Source organism: Oryctolagus cuniculus, chromosome 10, assembly GCF_964237555.1.
Source record: "Oryctolagus cuniculus chromosome 10, mOryCun1.1, whole genome shotgun sequence".
In the NCBI taxonomy this organism is placed as follows: domain Eukaryota; kingdom Metazoa; phylum Chordata; class Mammalia; order Lagomorpha; family Leporidae; genus Oryctolagus; species Oryctolagus cuniculus.
In genome coordinates this window covers 122,778,152-122,797,673 of record NC_091441.1, presented here as the reverse complement: position 1 = coordinate 122,797,673, position 19,522 = coordinate 122,778,152, and the positions used below count along the sequence as shown (strand labels likewise).

The window sequence follows — 19,522 nt, the reverse complement described above, 5'->3', positions numbered from 1 at the left end:
AAGCCGTGTGAGTGGGAGGGGCCTCCCTGTGCCTGTGGGAGAGCAGAGTGGACAGTGGAGGGAGCCATGTGAGTGGGAGGGGTCTCCGTGTGTCTGCAGGGGAGCAGGGTGGACAGTGGAGGAAGCCGTGTGATATGGGAGGGGTTTCTGTGCACCTGCAGGAGAACGGGGTGGACAGTGGAGGGAGCCGTGCGAGTGGGAGGGGTCTCCGTGCACCTGCAGGGGAGCAGGGTGGACAGTGGAGGAAGCTGTGCAATGGGGGAGGGGCCTCTGTGCACTCTGGAGACTCAGGCACCTGGGCGTGAACTTGCACGATGGGTGGCAGCTTCTTTCAGGTATGTGTGCAGGTGCTAGATTTCTCCCACTGCTCAAAGCTCCAGACTGGACGCGACCACCCTCTGCCCCTGTGGGTGGGGCGCCTCCCACGTCACGTGGAAACTGGTGGAAGCCAGACCGGAGGCAGCTTCCAGAGCTGAAGTACCTAGAACTGCGGCAGACGCGGGCAGCAGAGTGTTGTGGACTGGACTGCAGACATCACGGCAGGGAGCACCTTGCCCAGGGTCACACTGTTTGTTTTTTTGTTTGTTTATTTTTATTTTTTTGACAGGCAGAGTTAGACAGTGAGAGACAGAGAGAAAGGTCTTCCGTTGGTTCACCTCCCAAATGGCTGCTACGGCTGCCACGCTGTGCCAATCCGAAGCCAGGAGCCAGGTGCTTCTTCTGGTCTCCCATGGGGTGCAGGGCCCAAGCACTTGGGCCATCCTCCACTGCACTCCCTGGCCACAGCAGAGAGCTGGCCTGGAAGAGGGGCACCGGATTCTGTCCTGGTTGCCCCTCTTCTAGTCCCCTCAACTGGGACTAGAATCTGGGGTGCCGGCACCGCAGGCGGAGGATTAGCCTAGTGAACCGCAGCACTGGCCGCCCAGGGTCACAGTGTAGTCAGTGGAGAAGCTGGGATCCCGCTGGCCTTTCTCTCACGTTAACCCTACTCCTGTGCTAGGTCTCCCAGGCCCTCTGCATAAAGCGCCTCCTACCTGCAAAGCCAGAGGCCAGCGGGAGAATCCTCAGGGGGAGCCCTGCCTGCCTCGGAGTTTGGCGGAGCCACAGCTCCCTCACGGTGATTCAGGGGAGTTCTCCAAGCGGGCCCAGGATCACACGTGTGCGTGTGTCCGTGTGTGTCTGTAGATTGCCCAGGATCACACGTGTGCGTGTGTCCATGTGTGTCCATAGATTGTCCAGGATCACACGTGTGCGTGTGTCCGTGTGTGTCTGTAGATTGCCCAGGATCACACGTGTGCGTGTGTCCATGTGTGTCCATAGATTGTCCAGGATCACAGGTGTGCGTGTTTCTGTGTGTGTCTGTAGATTGCCCAGGATCACAGGTGTGTGTGTGTCCATGTGTGTGTCCATAGATTGCCCAGGATCACAGGTGTGCGTGTGTCCACATGTGCCCATAGATTCCTCAGTGTCTTCTGGAACACAGTGAGGAATTCCCCTCGGAGTGGGAAGTATTTGTTTTCTTTGTGTGCTTGGACGTGGAATTCCAAGTTGATGGGTATTTGCTTCAACGTCAGACAGGAAATCAATCCTGGAAACCCTGATGTGTGTAGCTCATGTCACTCAGCGGTAAAATACCGTTCCTGTCCTCCGCTGATGCTGTGAGCTGCTGCTTCGTCCTTCCTGGTGACAGCCGAATGCCTGGTGCTGTTGTTTCCGGGAGGATTTGTCAGGGTGCTGGCGGCACGTGGCTCTCCGGTGGGCAGGTCTCCCCTTGTAGGGAGAGCTTTTATTCTACATGGAGGTTTCACGCGTGTTCCTGTAAACATATGCCATGTTATCAGCTCCGTCTGTGAAACAAGTGGTGACGCTGGTCTCTCTGCTGAACAGCAGCAGGTGCTGAGGGGGCGGGGCTGGGAACCGCTGTCCCCACACAGGCAGCCAGGGCGGGGGATGCTCCAGCTGTGCTCGTCCTACAGTCGGGCCTCCAGACACTCAGTGACAGTGACAGAGTCACCGTGGCAGAGCCCTTGGTGACGCCGCGTCTCAGGGAGAGCCGCTGTGTCAGCTTTCTGGGTCCGCGGAAATAGGAACGCGTGTTCTCTGCTGCGGTGACTTTGTCCACGTGGTGAAGACGGCAGGGACCCTTGTCATCCAGAGATAATCCTTGCAGTGGGGCCACTTCTGTGCCCAGCCACTCCGAAGGACATGATTATCTCCTAATGAGTGAAGCCCGTGCTGCAACCTCGTCTGCTTTGAGTGTGTGTGGGATGCATCAGTGGTCTCCGTGGCTTCCCCACGTGACGCTGGTGCAAGAACCAAATGGCCATGTGTTTGCTTGTAGCACGATCCAAGTTGCATCTTGCTTCCCGCTGAAGAAGACAGAGCTGCCGTCTCCCTCTTAGTGTCCTGTGGTCACCGTGATGCTGACCCTGACGTCGAGCGGTGCTCATGGGAATTCTGGAAACACACGTGGACAATTCGGCGTCTACACGGCTTCCCCCCACAGAAAATCCAGGCTGGGTTTGCACACCTTGGGAAGGCAGCAGACGTCATGAGAAGGACCTGCAGATTCAGAGGTGGGAAACGCCGTGAATAACCTCAGGAAAATACCGGTGCCCAGGAGACGGCATCCTGACCTCACCTCTCGGAGTGAGAGCGGTTACTGAACGGTGACTCTGCTCTCACCTGTGCTGTCCTTCCACAGCCAAATGACGTTAGCACCAGGTGTGGCTCTCGGAAAGGCCAGGAACCCCGCGCTCCCCACGTCAGGGCCCCTCTGCTCGGGCTCGTCTGGTGTAGAGTACGTCCCTGGGAGCCGCCGTCCCGCTCTGACCCGTCAGCAGGAACCACCTGGGTTCTGAGTAAAACTCTCACGTTTGGAGGCCAGGTGGGGCCCTTATACCCCGGAGGGAAGTCGTCCTCTGGATGCAGGCTGGTGGCCGCTCCCTGCCTGTTGGTGCTGGCGGGGGCGTCTGCAGGTGCCCTTGGCATTGTGGGGGCTCCTGGTGCTGACAGCAGCAGTCAGCTCAGAGCTGGGGGACTCACCTGTCTCAGCAGGGCGGCCGCGCCCCTGTCTTCCTTTCTCCGCATGTTAATTTCCTGGCTATTCTCAGGCGTGAGTTTCGCTGCAGTTTATATAAAAGCCAAGACTAAAATTTAGCCATGACAAAGCTACTACGCTGGCAGGTGAAAGATGTGGATGTGAATGTTGGAAATGTAATGTATGTGCCATGATTTTTAAGTAGTGATGATAGCCAGGGCTTGGTTTGTGCCCGTTGGGAGCTGGGCACTGCTGTTTGCATGGATTATCTCCGTCCCCCTCGTCCCCAGGGCACAAGGTGGAAATGCAGGTATCAGGCTCTCCGTGTGCATGACAAGGCTGAGCGTGGAGGAGGTGGCCCGCGCTGTCCCCGGGCGGCATGAATGCCTGGCTCCATCCCCACCTCTCACAGCTCTGAGCGGCCCAGACGGCGCCTGGGTACTCACGTCCTTGGAGGGATGCCCAGGAGATCCCCTGATGCACTCCAGAAGGGGACCTGGACCACAGCGCTGTGCCCGTGACTCGGGAGGCGGGACCAACACCGCCGGAGCTTCTCAGCCAACCTGATTGACCTTGGAATCTCCCTTACCTGGGACACGCTGTGGGCAGGGGACTTCCCTCAATTTATGTATGAGGGCACTTTTAGAAATTCATGGAAAAGAGGAATTAGAGGATGTTTATTTGGGTGCAAAAAAAAATCTTTGAAGGCTACGTGCAGTCATTTCATAATGCATATTTTCCGTGAACCTTTGGAAGACCCTTCACAGGCATGAATATCAGAAGTTTTGTAAGAAAATAAACTAATTGCATTTTTTCACAGAATGTTTGACATAGCTGCATAGATAGCGAGTTAAAGCCACACCCATGTTGGCGTACAAGGAGCACCTGTGCTTGGCCAGGTTTGAGTGGAGCCCTTGTGACCTCTAAGGGACACGGAGCAGGAGACAGGTGCACGCTTCCCACTCCAGGAGGGGCGTGCTGGAGTGGGTGCCTGTGTGTGTGTGTATGCATATGGTGCAAGTGTGTGTGCACGCCTATGCAGATGCATGCATGTGTACATGATCACACGTGTGTGTGCATGTGCAGTATGCATGCGTACATGTGTGTGCTTGTGTTCAGGTGTGCATGTATGTGCTTGTATGTGTGTGCATACATGCATGTGTGTGCATGTGTGTGTCTGTGTGCATGTGTGTGCATGCATATGGCGCACATGTGTGCACGGCTATGCAGGCGCATGCATGTGTACATGCTAACATGTGTGCATGTGTGCAGTGCAGTGTGCATGTGTACACGTGTGTGCATGTGTACATTTGCTTGTGTGCATGTGCATGTGTGTATGTGTGCATATGTGTACATGCATGCATGTGTGTGCATATGTGTGTGCAGCTGTGTGCATGTGTGTACGTGTGTGTGCAGTGCACATGTGTGTATGCGTGCATATGTGTGCACACATGCATGTGTGTGCATATGTGTGTGCATCTGTGTGCATATGTGTGTGCATCTGTGTGCGTGCATCTGTGTGCATGTGTACATTTGCTTGTGTGCATGTGCATGTGTGTATGTGTGCATATGTGTACATGCATGCATGTGTGTGCATATGTGTGTGCAGCTGTGTGCATGTGTGTACGTGTGTGTGCAGTGCACATGTGTGTATGCGTGCATATGTGTGCACACATGCATGCGTGTGCATATGTGTGTGCATCTGTGTGCATATGTGTGTGCATCTGTGTGCGTGCATCTGTGTGCATGTGTGTGTACATGTGTGTTGGGAGGCTTGGGGACACTATGATTAGTGTGCTGCTACAGACACATGCTGAGAACAACAGCACACTCCATGCCAGCTGAAACTCAAATGCTAGGATTTTTTTGGAACCAAAAATAACACCCTCTTTTTTGCACATGGGGTGATGGTTTTGGTTGGTTTGTTTCAGGTGTACTGACGTAGAGTAGTATTATATTTTGGAGCAAATTCATCCCTTGTCCCTTTTCTCCTCGTTCATGCTCATGTGCGTCCTTGTCACAGCTCTCGTAGTGAGAGTGAAGACACAGCTGCCTGTGGCCCATGTCCCTGAGCCGGGCAGGGTTGCAGGAGGAAGTTCCTTGTAAATGCACAGGTGGTTGGCGTGGCTGGGCCACGTGTGGCTTCAGTTCCTCCAGCTGCCCCCTCACAAGTCTCCCTCGGGTCCTGAGTCCAGGGTGTGGCCGCGGTCACCGGTGGAGCCCTGGGCTCCGATGGGCTCAAGCCTCAGCCAGCAACCACGGACTTGCCTCGTGTCCAGACATACAGGCGCTCAGGGAGGGAGGCTTGGCGGGAGCCTGGGAAGCCAGGTGTTGTCCTGACCAATGCTGCCCGGGCCCTAGTGCAACGCTCACCTCTCACGGGGCCGGGAGCCGCCTCTGTGCTCTGACTCTCTCTGACCTTCGGCCCCGCGTGTCGCAGTTCTCATCGCTCTAGGAGCAGAGCTCTGGGAGGGAGCTCATGGCCTGGTTGGCCGTGCTGGCGGTTCCATGGCTGTACCCTGGTAGGGGATCCACAGTCGCAGGGGCTGCAGGTGGGAAGGGTTCTTAAGGAGCAGACTCCGCCCTCAGGCCCTCGGGGGCCACTCCAGGGGCTGCCGGGGGTCTTCCCTTCTTTCCAGCTCTCTCGCCCGCTCGTGGCGTGGCACTGGCTCTGTGGGAGCTGATGCTGTGGTCCATGTGGCCGCGGGCTGGCGGCCCACTGAGCAGGTGAGTTCTTCGTGGCCATGTTCCCTGTGGGATCCCTTTGAGGGTCGAAGTGGTGGCTCCAGTTCTGATTTCTGTGACGGGCAGGTGGCTGGGAGCGTGGGTTTTCTTAGGGGCTGACTGTCCTGGTTGTAAGAACACTCTCGCTCCAGAGACAAGGCCCAGTGTTCGCCATCCTTGTGGGCGTCACTGTTGCTAGTGGATTCCAGCCCGTGATTGGGTCAAAGAACCTGTATTTTGCTATTTAATAGTCAGCTTAGGCCGTTGCTGCGGCTCACTAGGCTAATCCTCCGCCTTGCGGCGCCGACACACCGGGTTCTAGTCCCGGTCGGGGCGCCGGATTCTGTCCCGGTTGCCCCTCTTCCAGGCCAGCTCTCTGCTGTGGCCCGGGAGTGCAGTGGAGGATGGCCCAAGTGCTTGGGCCCTGCACCCCATGGGAGACCAGGAGGAAGCACCTGGCTCCTGCCATCGGATCAGCTGGTGTGCCGGCCGCAGCGCGCCAGCCGCGGCGGCCATTGGAGGGTGAACCAACGGCAAAGGAAGACCTTTCTCTGTCTCTCTCTCTCACTGTCCACTGTGCCTGTCAAAAAAAAATTAAAAAATAATAGTCAGCTTGAGAAGTGGGGCAACTCTGGGGATGAACAACATCAGTGTCGCTACTGTCCAGTTGAGGTTGGTGCCAGTTGAAGAATCCAGCCAGGTCCGGTGGCCAGCGGGCACCTGAGCCCACTCCAGGCGTCTGCCCACCATGCGTGCTCTCACCATTATGTCAGTGAATTAAAGGGAAATCCGAGTTTTCATTCCATTGGATTAAAAGAACCTCCACGTTTGTTACGGGAAGAGGAGAGTAGAAATATACACACTCAGGAATTTGAAAAAATCCAGCCCACGACTCTAGGTCTGTTAGAGTTGGTCATGGCTGCTGTTGCTGATAGCCAAGACCCGTGGGAGGCAGCAGAGCCGCTGCTTCCCCCAGGGGGCGGCTGCTGTGAGGAAGAGAGGCCCAGGCCCGCAGCTCCTGGCTGAGCTGGTGTGGTCCACCCGGGCCCACACGGCTGAGAACCGGCAGTGGGTGTGTGTGACTCAGGGCGCAGGCTGGAGCCTGTTCCGCAGGAGGTTCTCCTTGCTTTCCTGGGCCTGGCTGTTTGGGGACTGTGTAAGAAAGAGTAGGAGAAAGAGACATGGCCGAACGTGGTGGCGATGTGGAGAAGGCGTGTGTGGGGCTTACGTGCTGGGTCCCTCAGAGGCGCGGCAGGTGGAACGAGACTCCCTGTTTAAGAAGTCCTCTGATCATAGGTAGTTGGGAGAGACCTAAATCTGAGGGCGGATGGATCATTTCGCTACCCAGCAGGAGAGGGTGAGGTATTTACAGCTAATCAAGAAAATACAACATTTCTAGCCCGATCAATTATGTGATATTTAAATGTAAATTTGAGCACACTTGAGGAAAATGGAACTCCTCGGCAGGGATTGGCACCTGCACTGGGCCTGGCGGAGCTCAGTCTGTCGCGGGGCTGTGGCTGGGTGCGGGGCCTTGGCCAATCAGCCCTTAGCTGGTGAAGCCGCAGCCGGCTGAAGCCAGTGGAGGTGTGCGGAGGCTCACCCCTGCGTCTCTGTGAGTGCCGCCTGATCACGTTGTGGGCGGGGTTCTCAGGGCCTGCTCGCTTCTGGGCGCCGCCCAATTCCACTGCTGTTTCGTCTTGCTGGAATAAATGCTGCGACACGTAGGTAACCTAAGGATCTAACGGGAGCTGTTCCTCCGTGGCCGGGCTGTGCGCCTGCATGCGTGTGGACCACTGTATTCATCATGCAAGGACTGAGGGACGCTTCCCGCGGCAGCAGCCTGGATAGAGGAAGCAAACCCACAGGAGTAAGCGTGTAGCTGGGAATACAGATGCTCTTAGAAGCGTCAAGTGTCGCTCCCCCTCTTCGTGGAGGAACGACACAGGACCCTGCACTGTTCTTTCGTCTGCTCGGCCCTCCCTGGGTTTGCTGCTGGTTCTTCCCGGGTTGGCTACTGTCCCTTCCACCTCCGTGGAAGGGCGGTTCCCCCTAGCCACTTTCCCCACTTCCGCAGGGGAGCGGCACACGGCCGGCCGGCTCTCTCGGGGGCTGCACAGGTGTTCCCCTTAGGTGTTCCCCTTAGATGTTCCTGGTGCATGCCATCTCTCTCCTCCTTTATAGTCCTCCTCTGCCAATCCCAACTCGGCTGCCCACACGCCGAGTACGCTGCTCTCCTCCAATCAGGAGCAAGTCCTACAGTTTATTGGCTGAACTGGAGGCAGCTGTGTAGAAGCTGTTTTTACTCCTCTCCCAGCGCCATATTGTGGGAGAGCAGATGCATAGAATAAGTCCTAACTCCAGTAACTTAGTCTAGTCCGAGTTGCTCCCCACAGTCAAGTATTCCTTTCGGGGAAACGATGTCTCCAGGACAACACACGCTGCGGTCGGATTACTTCAGAAAGTTGAACTTGGGGCTGGGTGTTCAGCCCAGCAGTGAGCACACCTCGTGGGGAGCCCACACCCTAGATCAGAGGCCCGGGTCCGCGTCCACATGGGGCTCCGGCTTCCTGCTAATGATGATGGCTCCAGTGCTCGGCCCCAGACCTGGACAGAGCTCTCTTGGCCCCAGCTTGCCGCATCCCGGCTGCTGCACAAATACTGGGGGAGTGAACTAGTGCGTGGCAGCTCACTCGCTCACCCTCTCCTCCTCCCGAATAAATCCATTTTAAAGAACTAGCACTACCCTTGGCGGTTTTCAGAGAAGCTGAGGTACTGCGTCCAGGGGATGTTATCAGTGACCTTCTCGTTTTACAGATTCCCGTACCTAATGAGAACTGTGGGACGTGTCCTGGTTTGTGCTAGGATTTTATTATTTAAAGCCCTGTTAACATAGCTTCTCATACTGACTCTAAATGCTGCGAATGGCTCAGGCCCCAAGGGCTTCGTGCGGAGAGGATGAGGATGGGAGAGAGGGGGTCACCTGTCGGGGTGCTCGGACCGGGCTGGGATCACACGTCCTGGCGCCCGCACTGGCAGCTCTGCAGGCTGGAAACCCGTGCTGCCTGCTCCACTCTGCCTTGCCCACTCTTTGGTTTTTAGATGCGGAGATGGAGCATCCACAGGGGAGATGTGCTCATCAGTGTCTCTGGTTTTCCCTAGGTGCTACTGGCACACAGCCACTGGACAGCACGCAGCCGCAGACACCGTCCTGAGAGGTAAGCTGCCCCATGGGGCCCTCCCGAGGCAACCTCCACCCTTCCCAATGGCGATGCCTGAGAGCCTTAGTGGCGATTTTTCTTCGGTATGCAGAGGGAGCCCCTGCCCTACTCGCCCTGCAGGAGGGCTCTGTGGCTCTGACGGCTTCTAGCCCCGCAGGATTTGCTGTCATGGGTGGGGGAGCCCAGGTTGCTGTGTGTGGGCTGTGTGGCCTTGTGGGGAGGGGAGGGTTTGCAGTAAGGCGATACTCAGTCATCTGAGCCACAGGCGGACTCGGGCGTCCAAGTGGAGACCCTGTGAGCTCAGGCGTGGGCGGCTCCCCGTGTGCACGCAGGCCGCTGTCCCCTCCGAGAAGGGTGGTGGCTAAAGGGATCCAGCCCCTGCCCACCTGGGGTGAGAGTTGGGCCTGGGGTGTGACGGGACCGGCTCCTGTGGGTGCCGGGAGGGAGGCTCCCTGCTCGCTGGGGGGTCTCTGTGATCCTCTGGGGGGAGACTTCCGTGATCTCTGGTTCTGCTGCTTCACCCCATCTCCCTGGCCAGTGCCCAAGTGCCCTCCTCCGTGCGGGCTCGGCAGTGGCAGGCTTGGGGCGCTGGCTGGTCTGACGGGGCCTGGTTTGAGCTTGGGAACATCGCTGAGCAAGGTCACATTGCTGGATTTGGAGGTGAGGGTCCCGGCATGCAAGTTGATCCCTGTTGACTGGAACACAAGGTGGGCAGGGAACAGCCTCGTCCCACAGACACCGCAAGATGAGTGCTGTCCTAGTCTGAGTGTGCGCTTCGCGATGGCCGAGGGACTCCCCACCTGTGCTGGGGCACTGACGCCGTGGGCGTGCCTGCAGGCTGGGAGGATGACTTCACATCCTCGCCGAGAGAAATTCAGGAACGCGGTTTATTTCATTTTATTCTGCACGCTCCTAAGACGGGGTTGACTGAGGTGTTTGACCAGCTGGCTCTTAGCTGACAAACCGCCGCATGTCTTGGGCGTGAAAACAGTAAGCACTGGTAATTCTCCTGAGCTGTGGGGTTGGCTGCTCGGGCTCCAGGCCACGGTCCCGCCGGGGGGCGGGGGGCCTGCTCTGCACTGGGCCCCAGGGCCAGCCTGCGGCTGCTGCTCCTCAGGCTGGAGCCTGGTGTCCCTCGAGGACAGTCGGGGTGTTCCAGGGGACGCCCCGTGTTCTCACTCTGGCTGCTGGCCTTCCTGTTTTCCCTACCGGTCCCACATGACCCCCAGCTGTCTCCTGTGACCTGTCTGTGACCTCCCACTGTCTCCTGTGGCCTGTCTGTGACCTCACTGTCTCCTGTGACCTGTGACCTCACTGTCTCCGGTGACCTACCTGTGACCTGTGACCTCCCACTGTCTCCTGTGAGCTGGCTGTGACCTCACTGTTTCCTGTGACCTGTCTCTGACCTGTGACCTGTGACCTCACTGTCTCCTGTGACCTGTGACCTCACTGTCTCCTGTGACCTGTCTCTGACCTGTGACCTGTGACCTGTGACCTCCCACTGTCTCCTGTGAGCTGCCTGTGACCTCACTGTCTCCTGTGACCTCACTGTCTCCTGTGACCTGTCTCTGACCTGTGACCTCACTGTCTCCTGTGACCTGTGACCTCACTGTCTCTGACCTGTGCCCTTCCGCTTGGCTCCTCCACACATGGCTTTTCTCCTGCGGCCATGTTGGCCAGAAGAATGACGGAATTTCTTATTCGTGGAATCAGCCCCTGGGGACTTCGGACACAGCTGGGAGATGCCAAGAAGCAAGGTTTTTCTTGCCGCGCTCTGTGGGAGCCTTCCGGGGCCCGGCTGAGAGAGGGTGCAGAGCTGGGCCTGCTCCTGCGGCTCTGTGTTCAGGTGCTCGGCCTGGCGTCCGCCTGCCAGTGCCGCGCCACGTCTGTCACCATCCCCTTGCCTTTCCGTACCAGCGCGTACTTTGCCTTTTGAGTCTGGAAGTGTAAACGCCAGTGGGAGTACAGGCTCGAGAAGGAGCCATTCCGTGTTGTGCGCGTTGTGTAGTGTCGCGTCAGACAGACGTGTGAAACCCAGGTCTGCAGAGGCACGCACGGGAACGCAGGGTCCCCCGTCCGCGTTCCCCTCCGCCCCACGGGCCTGGGTGCACAGGAGCCTGTGGGGCGTTTGGGGTCTCAGCCGGGACCCCTGGCGGCTTCCTGTGCCCTGTGGCGACGTGCCGGCAGATAAAACACAGGTCCCTCAGCACACTGATGCTGTTGACGAAAGGATCCCGCCTGTCCGCTCAGCTGGGGGCTGTGCATCACCACTGCCCGGTGTGGCCTGGGTGGGGGCTGACCACGAGGGTCTGTGGGGTCCAGTGCCATGGACGCAGCACAGTTCTCTTCTCCTCGATGGTGCTCTGCGGGGTTGGTTTACTGATGTCGCATTGCCACACCTGTTCATTTACATGTTTTCATCATACATGATGTTCCGTTGCCATACCTGGTGTATTTGACAGTGCCCTGAGCTTATTTTCTACTTTTCAGTCCCCGTGGTTACTGCCTGTGTGCTCTGCCCTAGCTGTGTCCTTTTCAGTTTGTTTCTTTCCTTTGGTTCATTAAGGGAGTGAACTTTGCCCTTGTTTTGATGCCTGAAGTAGTTGGATATTCCTTCTGCTGTCTGAAACTTTAGTCATGCTTTTGTTTCTGCATATTTTCCACCTTCTACTGGGTTAACTGAGTTTTCTTTAGTCCTCTGTTCCTTCCTATTCTGTGTTCTTTGCTTTAATTTGATTTACTAGGCTCCCTGACATTTTAAGCCCAATGAGACCACAGTTAACAAGGTTAGAAATGCAACCTGAACGCCCGCAGCCGTGCCGGCAGAGGTGGTGCTGGTGGGCAGCCTCCGTGCCTGTCTGCCGAGGGCGCCTGTGTGGTGTTGAGTGCCGTCCCGGCTGCCTTTCACCCACCGTGGCTGGCAGATCCCATCTCCTGTGAGTTTGTTCCTTTACTCAGAGTCACTCCGTATTTTAGCCGGTTCTCCGACTCTTGGTTCCTCTTCCAATACACTCCTGGTTTTGATGCTAGGCTAGGAATTGCTAGCTGAGAGTGCTGCTCTGAGCTCTTGGAAAATGTCCTCCTGATGTCCTCCCCCCCTCGTTCCTCTGGGGAATGACCTCTGCGGGCCTGTTCGATCCTCTGTGGGACATAGCCTGCTCAGTCCTTTCTCTGCCTGATTTCATGACTTTTCCCTGGGCGGTACTGAAGTTTATGATAAAGAGTGCCTTTGCTTTTAGTTTGTCTCATGTGATATGCTATTTTGCAATCTAAACAAACACTGTTTTACTAAATTCTTAATCCTTTTTGAGTCATGGATTTCCTAACAATTTTTCTGCACATCTGATGGACTTGTGTCCCCGTCCGTAACTCCTGACCACTGCTGTGGCTGTGTGTGTGTCGCTCCCATGCTGTGTTCTGGGAAACCCCCTCCCCCAGTTCTTTGTCCGTCAGCATCCAGTCGCTGCCCAGCTGTGGGTGTCGGCGGGATGCTGGTGCTGCAGTCACAAGCCGCACCCAGATCTCGTGGGCTCGGCCGGTTATGTCTGTGGTGGGCTCGGCCGGTTATGTCTGTCATGGGCTCGCTGGTTGTGTCTGTCGTGGACTCGCTGGTTATGTCTGTCGTGGACTCGCTGGTTGTGTCTGTCGTGGACTCGCTGGTTGTGTCTGTCGTGGGCTCGCTGGTTGTGTCTGTCGTGGGCTCGCTGGTTATGTCTGTCGTGGACTCGCTGGTTATGTCTGTCGTGGGCTCGGCCGGTTGTGTCTGTGGTGGACTCGCTGGTTATGTCTGTCGTGGGCTCGCTGGTTATGTCTGTCGTGGGCTCGGCCAGTTATGTTTGTCTCCAGCTGCTTGGCCTGGGCACATTAGTGGGAGAAGTCCACTTGGATCCGCTCAGGAGCTTGAGTTGAGGGAGGGGCCACTCGGGGCTATGCCCATGACCACTGGGTGCGGTACACAGCTGGGGGCCTGGGGCCTGCTCCAGAAGCTTCTTCCCAGCATCACCAGGTGCCAGCTTTGCTGACCTTCACTGGCTGAAGCGGCCACGTGGCCACAGGGAGAGGGCCAGGGACACGGTCACGGTTGCCTGTGGATTTGTGGAAAGCCCTTACTGCCTCGATTCCATTTGTTACAGGTTTAATTTTTTCTTTAATTTTTAGAAATTGTTCTTATCTTTGTTGTGTTTTGTCACTGCTTTTTCTAGCTTTATTTGTGAATTCCCTATGATTGTAAATACCGTATACTTTGAATTTTCACCCATGTTCATGAATCTTCGGTTTCTAGCACTTAAATTGCACTTAGGGTTTATTTCGCCAGCTGACTGTGGCGTGCACTTCTGTATCGTGAGCTCACTGTAGTGCAGGGCTCCTCCCCGGGAACGCCATGAACCCTGTGTCGAGAGCATTCTCCAAGGCGGCCTTTGCTCAAGCTTTCATTTAGGCTTAGCTTAGCGCCGAATGCGTTCTGGACAGGTTTTTTTTTTTTTTAAGATTTTATTTATTTGAGAGGTAAAGTTACAGAGAGAGAGAGAGAGAGGTCTTCCATCCACTGGTTCACTCCCCAGATGGCCACAACACCTGGCATTGTGCCAATCCAGAGCCAGGAGAAGCTTGGGCCATCAGCAGAGAGCTGGATGGGACGAGGGGCAGCCAGGCCACAGACCAGTGCCCGTATGGACGCTCGCGCCAGGGTGGAGGCTTCACCTACTGTGTCACGGCGCCAGTCACCTCAGATGCATTTTTGTGGTAGTTCCTGCACCTTACAGGAAATTCTCACGTGCATCCCCTGTGAGTGCGTGATTTCAGCAGACACTCGTGTGGACCCGCACCTGCGAGCTCTCTGCTCGAGGGGCGACTGTTCCTACCTGGTTTTGAGACCATTTTGTCAAGTTTTCATGTTCATTTCATGTTCACTTCGTGTTCATTTCATGAACTTTATTTTATTCCTGGATTTCCAGGTTGGCTCCTCACGGTCCAAGGCTGCATTCTGACCCTTGTTAGGCACAAATACCCTGGCTCGCCAACCCTCAGTCCTACAGCAAGGGTAGTATGTCCCAGAAAAAAATTAAAAAAATAAGCAAATATGTTGGGGTTATAGTTTATCTTTTTTTCTGTGTTTACCCATGGGCATTTGTCCACACCTGCTGAGGCTGCCGTATGTTTAGAACTGGAGGTTCTACCAGCAGCTTTCTCGTCTGCGACAAAGGGCTTGCAGGGGCCGTGGCTACAGAGGTTCCCGTTTTTTCCCAGAAACATTTTATTTAAGTATACAAACGTCATGCGTGCCGTAAATAGAACTTCGGGAACATCGTGATTCTCCCGTCCCTACTCGGGCTCCTGCCCTGCTGTGACGGACTCAGCGCTGCGGGAACCAGCGGGAAAGGAGGAGCCTGGTTATCGGGTCTGCTGGCTGCTTCCTGCTCGGATGCGGGTCTGCCCTGTCACCTACAGATCTTCCAGCTCTGCCGGCTCCAGAAGTGGAAATTCGCTGCCGTAGTCAAGAGGACTCTCTCCCAGCGAAGCAAGTTTAGATCTGATGAGTTTTGAGAAAGAGCCTGCCTCCTCCCCAGTGCTTTAATATTGAATGATCTGATTATTTATGGCAGAATTCTTGTTAACTGGCATTACTGCAGAAATGTTGTCTCTGCTCCACTTGCTGTGAGCTCTCTTAGAGATAACGGTCAGGAACCATCGCGCCTTCCTCGGCCCAGGATTGCATGAAGATAGCTGTTGTTCACCAAACCTCCACAGGTGACGGTGACATGAAACGCTGAGAGAAGCCCTTGACCCAGCGGTCAACCACGTAGCCTTCTCAGTTAAGCCTGCGTTATTGGGAGGAGGACGGGGCTACATTTTTTCCCTCTCAGGTTTGGACTAAGACGTGGTGAGAAGGCCCAGTGTTTAGAACCTTGGGTGGAGAGAGCCCGTTGTGCGCACACACGGAGGGGCGGGGCAGCAGCATCACAGCTCCCCGGCTGCGGTGGCCTTGCGTGTGCTGCCACCTCCTTCACATGGTTGCAGAGCTCCAGAGTCCACCCAAAGGTGGACTGGCAGCACCGGGAGGCCGCCAGTGGCGTCGGCCTGTGTCGATTTTAAGAAAGCAGTGGAGCTGCTCGTAGATTTGCCCCAGTGCTGTACAGAATGTTGGTTAAATCCATCCTTGGGGTCCCTGATAGGCTGTATGATCACACAGCTCTGGTTTGGTCGTCTTGGCTGGAGCTGAGCCACGATGGTGGGTGGAGGGGGTGTGAGCTGGGTGGCTGATGGCAGCGTGACCAGCTGAGGACACTGAATCGCACAAGCAAGGACACGCTAGAGGAGTCCCACACGTCAGAGCCGGGACTGGACCGTCCTGTTGGAGCAGCACCACAGGGAGCTTGGTGCAGAGCCATCGATGGACATCAGGACAGCTGTGCGGCCGGCGCCATCCCGCCGAGATCTGTTGGAAGGGAGGCAGGCCCCTGCAGTCTTGGAGCAGTGGTCATGCTGCCCTTCTGCCATCTTTGAAATGGCAGATGAGCGGTGAGACGTGTGGTGACTGGGGCCTCGCTGGAGGACTCGGCTTTTAACAGAGCTGGGATCACAGCTGTGCTCCGAGCAGGTGGATTGCAGGTCTGAGGGGTGCAGGATTAACTGTGCCGGCCATGGCAGAAGCTGAAGTGGCCCCAGGGGTGCTCCTAACGGCTTGGGAACCAAGGAGTCGTGCGCAGGTGGTTGGACTCAGCTGTGGAATAATCTTCTTAACCTCATCTGTGCTCCGCAGGCAGAAATTGAGTGGGAAAATAACACCTTCCTCCAAGTGGTTGATCGCGGCAGAAGCCAGGAGCGTCCGTGGTGCATGAGGACAGAGTTGTCCCGAGGCTGATAATTTGGGACAAAAGAGGCAGGCAGTTGCCGTGGAGTGCTGTGTACAGTGTAAGATAAAGACATAATGACTGTGCCTAAATAAAGAAAAACAGACTAGAAGCCCGGGGAGGCTCTTTGTGTCCGTAAAGCCGCTGTTCGCGTGGGGCCTGAAGCCCTCTTAACCCCGTCGCTAATTTTTCTGAAACAGCTGGAAACGAATAGCCCTCCGACGGAGGCTTGTGCATCGAAATTAACCAGGACCCCACATGCATCCAGGCTGGGCAGGCTTTGTGCGAGGGGGACCTCAGTGTGGTGGCCGTCTGCTGTCCTGGATGCCCTCAATAGAGCAGAGCTGGCCGTGGTGGACTCGGCCCCCAGCACTGGCAGAGCCTGGGGGGGGCACACAGCCTACCCTGCAGGGCTTCTGCCTTTGTCTTCCAGCACTGCCGGGCTGAGCTCGCCCAGGCAGTGGCCGGGGCTTAAGCACCCGCATTGCAGCAGCCGGGAACCTGGCGTCCTCTGAGGACCACACCAGGAAGAGGAAAACGCGCCCGGTGCCGGGCACAGCAGGCACCGCAGACCACGTGCAGCCGACTCTCGGGGTTCAGCGGGGAACCGCAGACCACGTGTAGCTGACTCTCGGGGTTCAGTGGGGGACACTTGGGCTCGGAAGTGCTTGTTGCAAGGCCACACACAAGGCCGGATGCTCCCTGTGCGGAGGGTGGGGACCCATGGCTAGGGCAGCCTGCGCTGCAGGTGGCCACAGGGCCGCTGAGTCCCACTGGAGACCCAGGCAGGAGACGGTGGAGGCGCTCACTCGCTTCAGACGCAGCAGGCACCGGGGGACCTCCGGCATGCGGGGGCTAGGACGGCTCACGTACAGCAGCCTGGGAGCGATGGCTCCCGCGGCTGGGATTGGCAGGCCCGGGATTCCAGACGGGTGGGGCAGTCCATCGGGGGAGGTGTGGGGGCCACAGTCAGTAACCGCACGTATTTCAGAACGGCTGCGAGGCTAGGTTTCAGATATGTCACCACAGCCTAAGCAAAGTGATAAATACGCTAATTAGCCCAATTTAAACATTCCGCACGACGTCTGTACATATATCACAACGTCGCGCTGTACCCACGGATGTGCAGTTAGGTTTGTCAGCTCCAGACGTTAATAGATCATCGCGTTGGGCATGATCATGGCTGCGATTATGGATATCGAGTAGAGCCAAAGCCAAGCAGCCCTCGTGCATGGTGGTGACGGCGCTCGGCTGGCAGGTCCTCAGCAGCCGACCAGCGACTCCACGACGTGACCGCACGCAGGTGGAGTGGCCACGCGGGTTTCCGGATCCTTCCGCCTGGGTCTGTGGCAGAGCTGGGGTGCAGACGCGGTGGCTAGCTCTCTCCGGCTATGGCTGGGTCGCTGAGATGTTTAAGGGTAGGAGTGTGGGGTGGCTGCTCTCCCTCCCTCTGCAGCCTGCAGCCTGCAGCCTCCCAGTGATGGGAGCAGCATGCACCCTCGGCAGGTGCATCTATCCGTGTCTTGCCGAGACCTGTCCCGGCACCAAGGGTACAAGGAGCAGGCTCTGCCGGGGCCGGCGCAGGAGTCGCCCCTCTGCGGGGCAGCGCCCCTCCCTGCTCCCCCGGCTCTCCCCTTTCCCCTGTGCGCGGTCCTTGTTCCTTTGGTGAGTGCACAGCTGATGGCCATCCCCACCTGGACTCACGTGACCATCAGCTCCTGGATGCTGTCCAGCCCAGTCTGTGTGTCCGCATCAGACAGTCCCCTGCTCCACTTGGTCTGGGGCCCCGGGAGAAACCGGACTTGGTCCCAGCACGCTGGGGGCAGCAGCAGGCTGCAGGCTGCGTGTGACTCTGCTCTCCACAGGGTGTCCCCTGGGAGTCGGGGTGCTGGAGAGCCTTGCTCTTTTCCCTTGGGAATTCCTGGCTGCGGGGATGGCTTGGTGCATGGTTATCGCAGCAGCTCCACAGCTGGCCTGGAACCTCTCGGGCCGCCCGGCACGTCGGGGGCCTCAGGGAGCTGCTTGGGGGAGGCCCGGTACAGCCCGAGGTCCAGCGTCTGTGCTGCAGGGTCGGCAGGCTGGCGGCAGTGCCATTCACGTTGCATCCAGGATCAGGGGACTTTGCGCCACAACAGAAAATATTCTACCTTTTTCCTTGAGACCTGAGCAAAGTGAACTTCAGTTTACTCAGCTTCCTGCTTCAGGGCAGCCCAGCTCGCAGCAGGGTGGGCGTTAGACTCCAGCACGGCTCATGTCCGCTCTGGGCTCTCTTGTTCACGCGGCTAAAAGTTGGCGGTGCCCAGCCCGGACCGCCTCGCCGGCTGCAGGTGTTGTGAACACAAACGTGCACAGAAAGGCAGATTTATCTGTTTTTCTGCAGAGATTCTGCAAAGCAAAACCCAGGCTGCAGAGAGATTGGTGATTGATACTAAAATTTTGACAGCTGAGAGTATATTTTCAGCAACAAGATGAGTAACTTGGGCTAAAGGGGACCAGTGAGAGGAAAACTCGGATTTATTAGCAGTCTGCGCAGGGAGCTGGCTGTGTCCTCTCTCCATGCCCACGTGGTGCCCGAGCCCAGTTACGCGATGCCGCGCCGTGTGCTTGTTTCGATGAACAGCGTGGGTGCCTGCCTTCCTCGTAGTCCTGCCTGTGTTTGGAGCCGCGCCTTCACGTGGTGATTTACAGCCATGATAGCAAGTCTGTTGCTGAAAGGACACTCGACAAAGCGTATTTCACTTACAGGTTTGTAAAACCTTTGCAGCTGCTGTCTTTTAAGTAATAAAATGTGTAAACTATACATTCGCCAGTGGATTTACGGCCGCTCCGAGGTGGAAGGGCTGGGCACGTGCCCACTGACCAGCGACAGGGCTGGGCACGTGCCCACTGACCGCCGACAGGGCTGGGCACGTGCCCACTGACCGGCGACAGGGCTGGGGACGTGCCCACTGACCTGTGACAGGGCTGGGGACGTGCCCACTGACCAGCGACAGGGCTGGGGATGTGCCCACTGACCGCCGACAGGGCTGGGCACGTGCCCACTGACCGGCGACAGGGCTGGGCACGTGCCCACTGACCGGCGACAGGGCTGGGGACGTGCCCACTGACCTGTGACAGGGCTGGGGACGTGCCCACTGACCTGTGACAGGGCTGGGGACGTGCCCACTGACCAGCGACAGGGCTGGGGATGTGCCCACTGACCGCCGACAGGGCTGGGCACGTGCCCACTGACCGGCGACAGGGCTGGGGACGTGCCCACTGACCTGTGACAGGGCTGGGGACGTGCCCACTGACCAGCGGCAGGGCTGGGGACGTGCCCACTGACCTGTGACAGGGCTGGGGACGTGCCCACTGATCGGTGATGCTCAGGTCACACAGACTTTGGTTCTGATTTCTTGTAGCTCCTCCTGCTCTTTAGGGTTCTTGATGGAAAAGGGACGCAGTACTTCCACCCAGGGTAGACGCCGCGGCCCACTCGACATTCTGGGCGATGACACGTCCTGGGGGTTTCTGTGACCTTGGCCTAGCTCAGCCTTCTGAGTCGCGATTCTTGGAGTAACCACAGGGACTCAGAGGCATCTGCCACACAGGGAGACGTGGATGTGGTGACGTTGTGTTCAGCAGCGACTAACCCTGGCATGGCATGGCGAGTGCTGGGTGAGCACCCCTCCCTCTCGCGCAGAGCA

General features: G+C 57.2%; 1 protein-coding gene across 5 annotated transcripts in view; it reads left to right on the top strand.

The window, feature by feature from the left end:
• The window catches only part of CNTN4 (contactin 4), a 734,964-nt gene that overhangs the window by 186,796 nt on the left and 528,646 nt on the right, over positions 1–19,522 (top strand). For all 5 annotated transcript variants that reach the window (XM_051831896.2, XM_051831894.2, XM_051831892.2 and 2 more), the window contains one exon: positions 8,927–8,982. The gene's annotated coding sequence lies outside the window, so the exon portion shown is untranslated. The remainder of the gene's footprint in view (positions 1–8,926; positions 8,983–19,522) is intronic.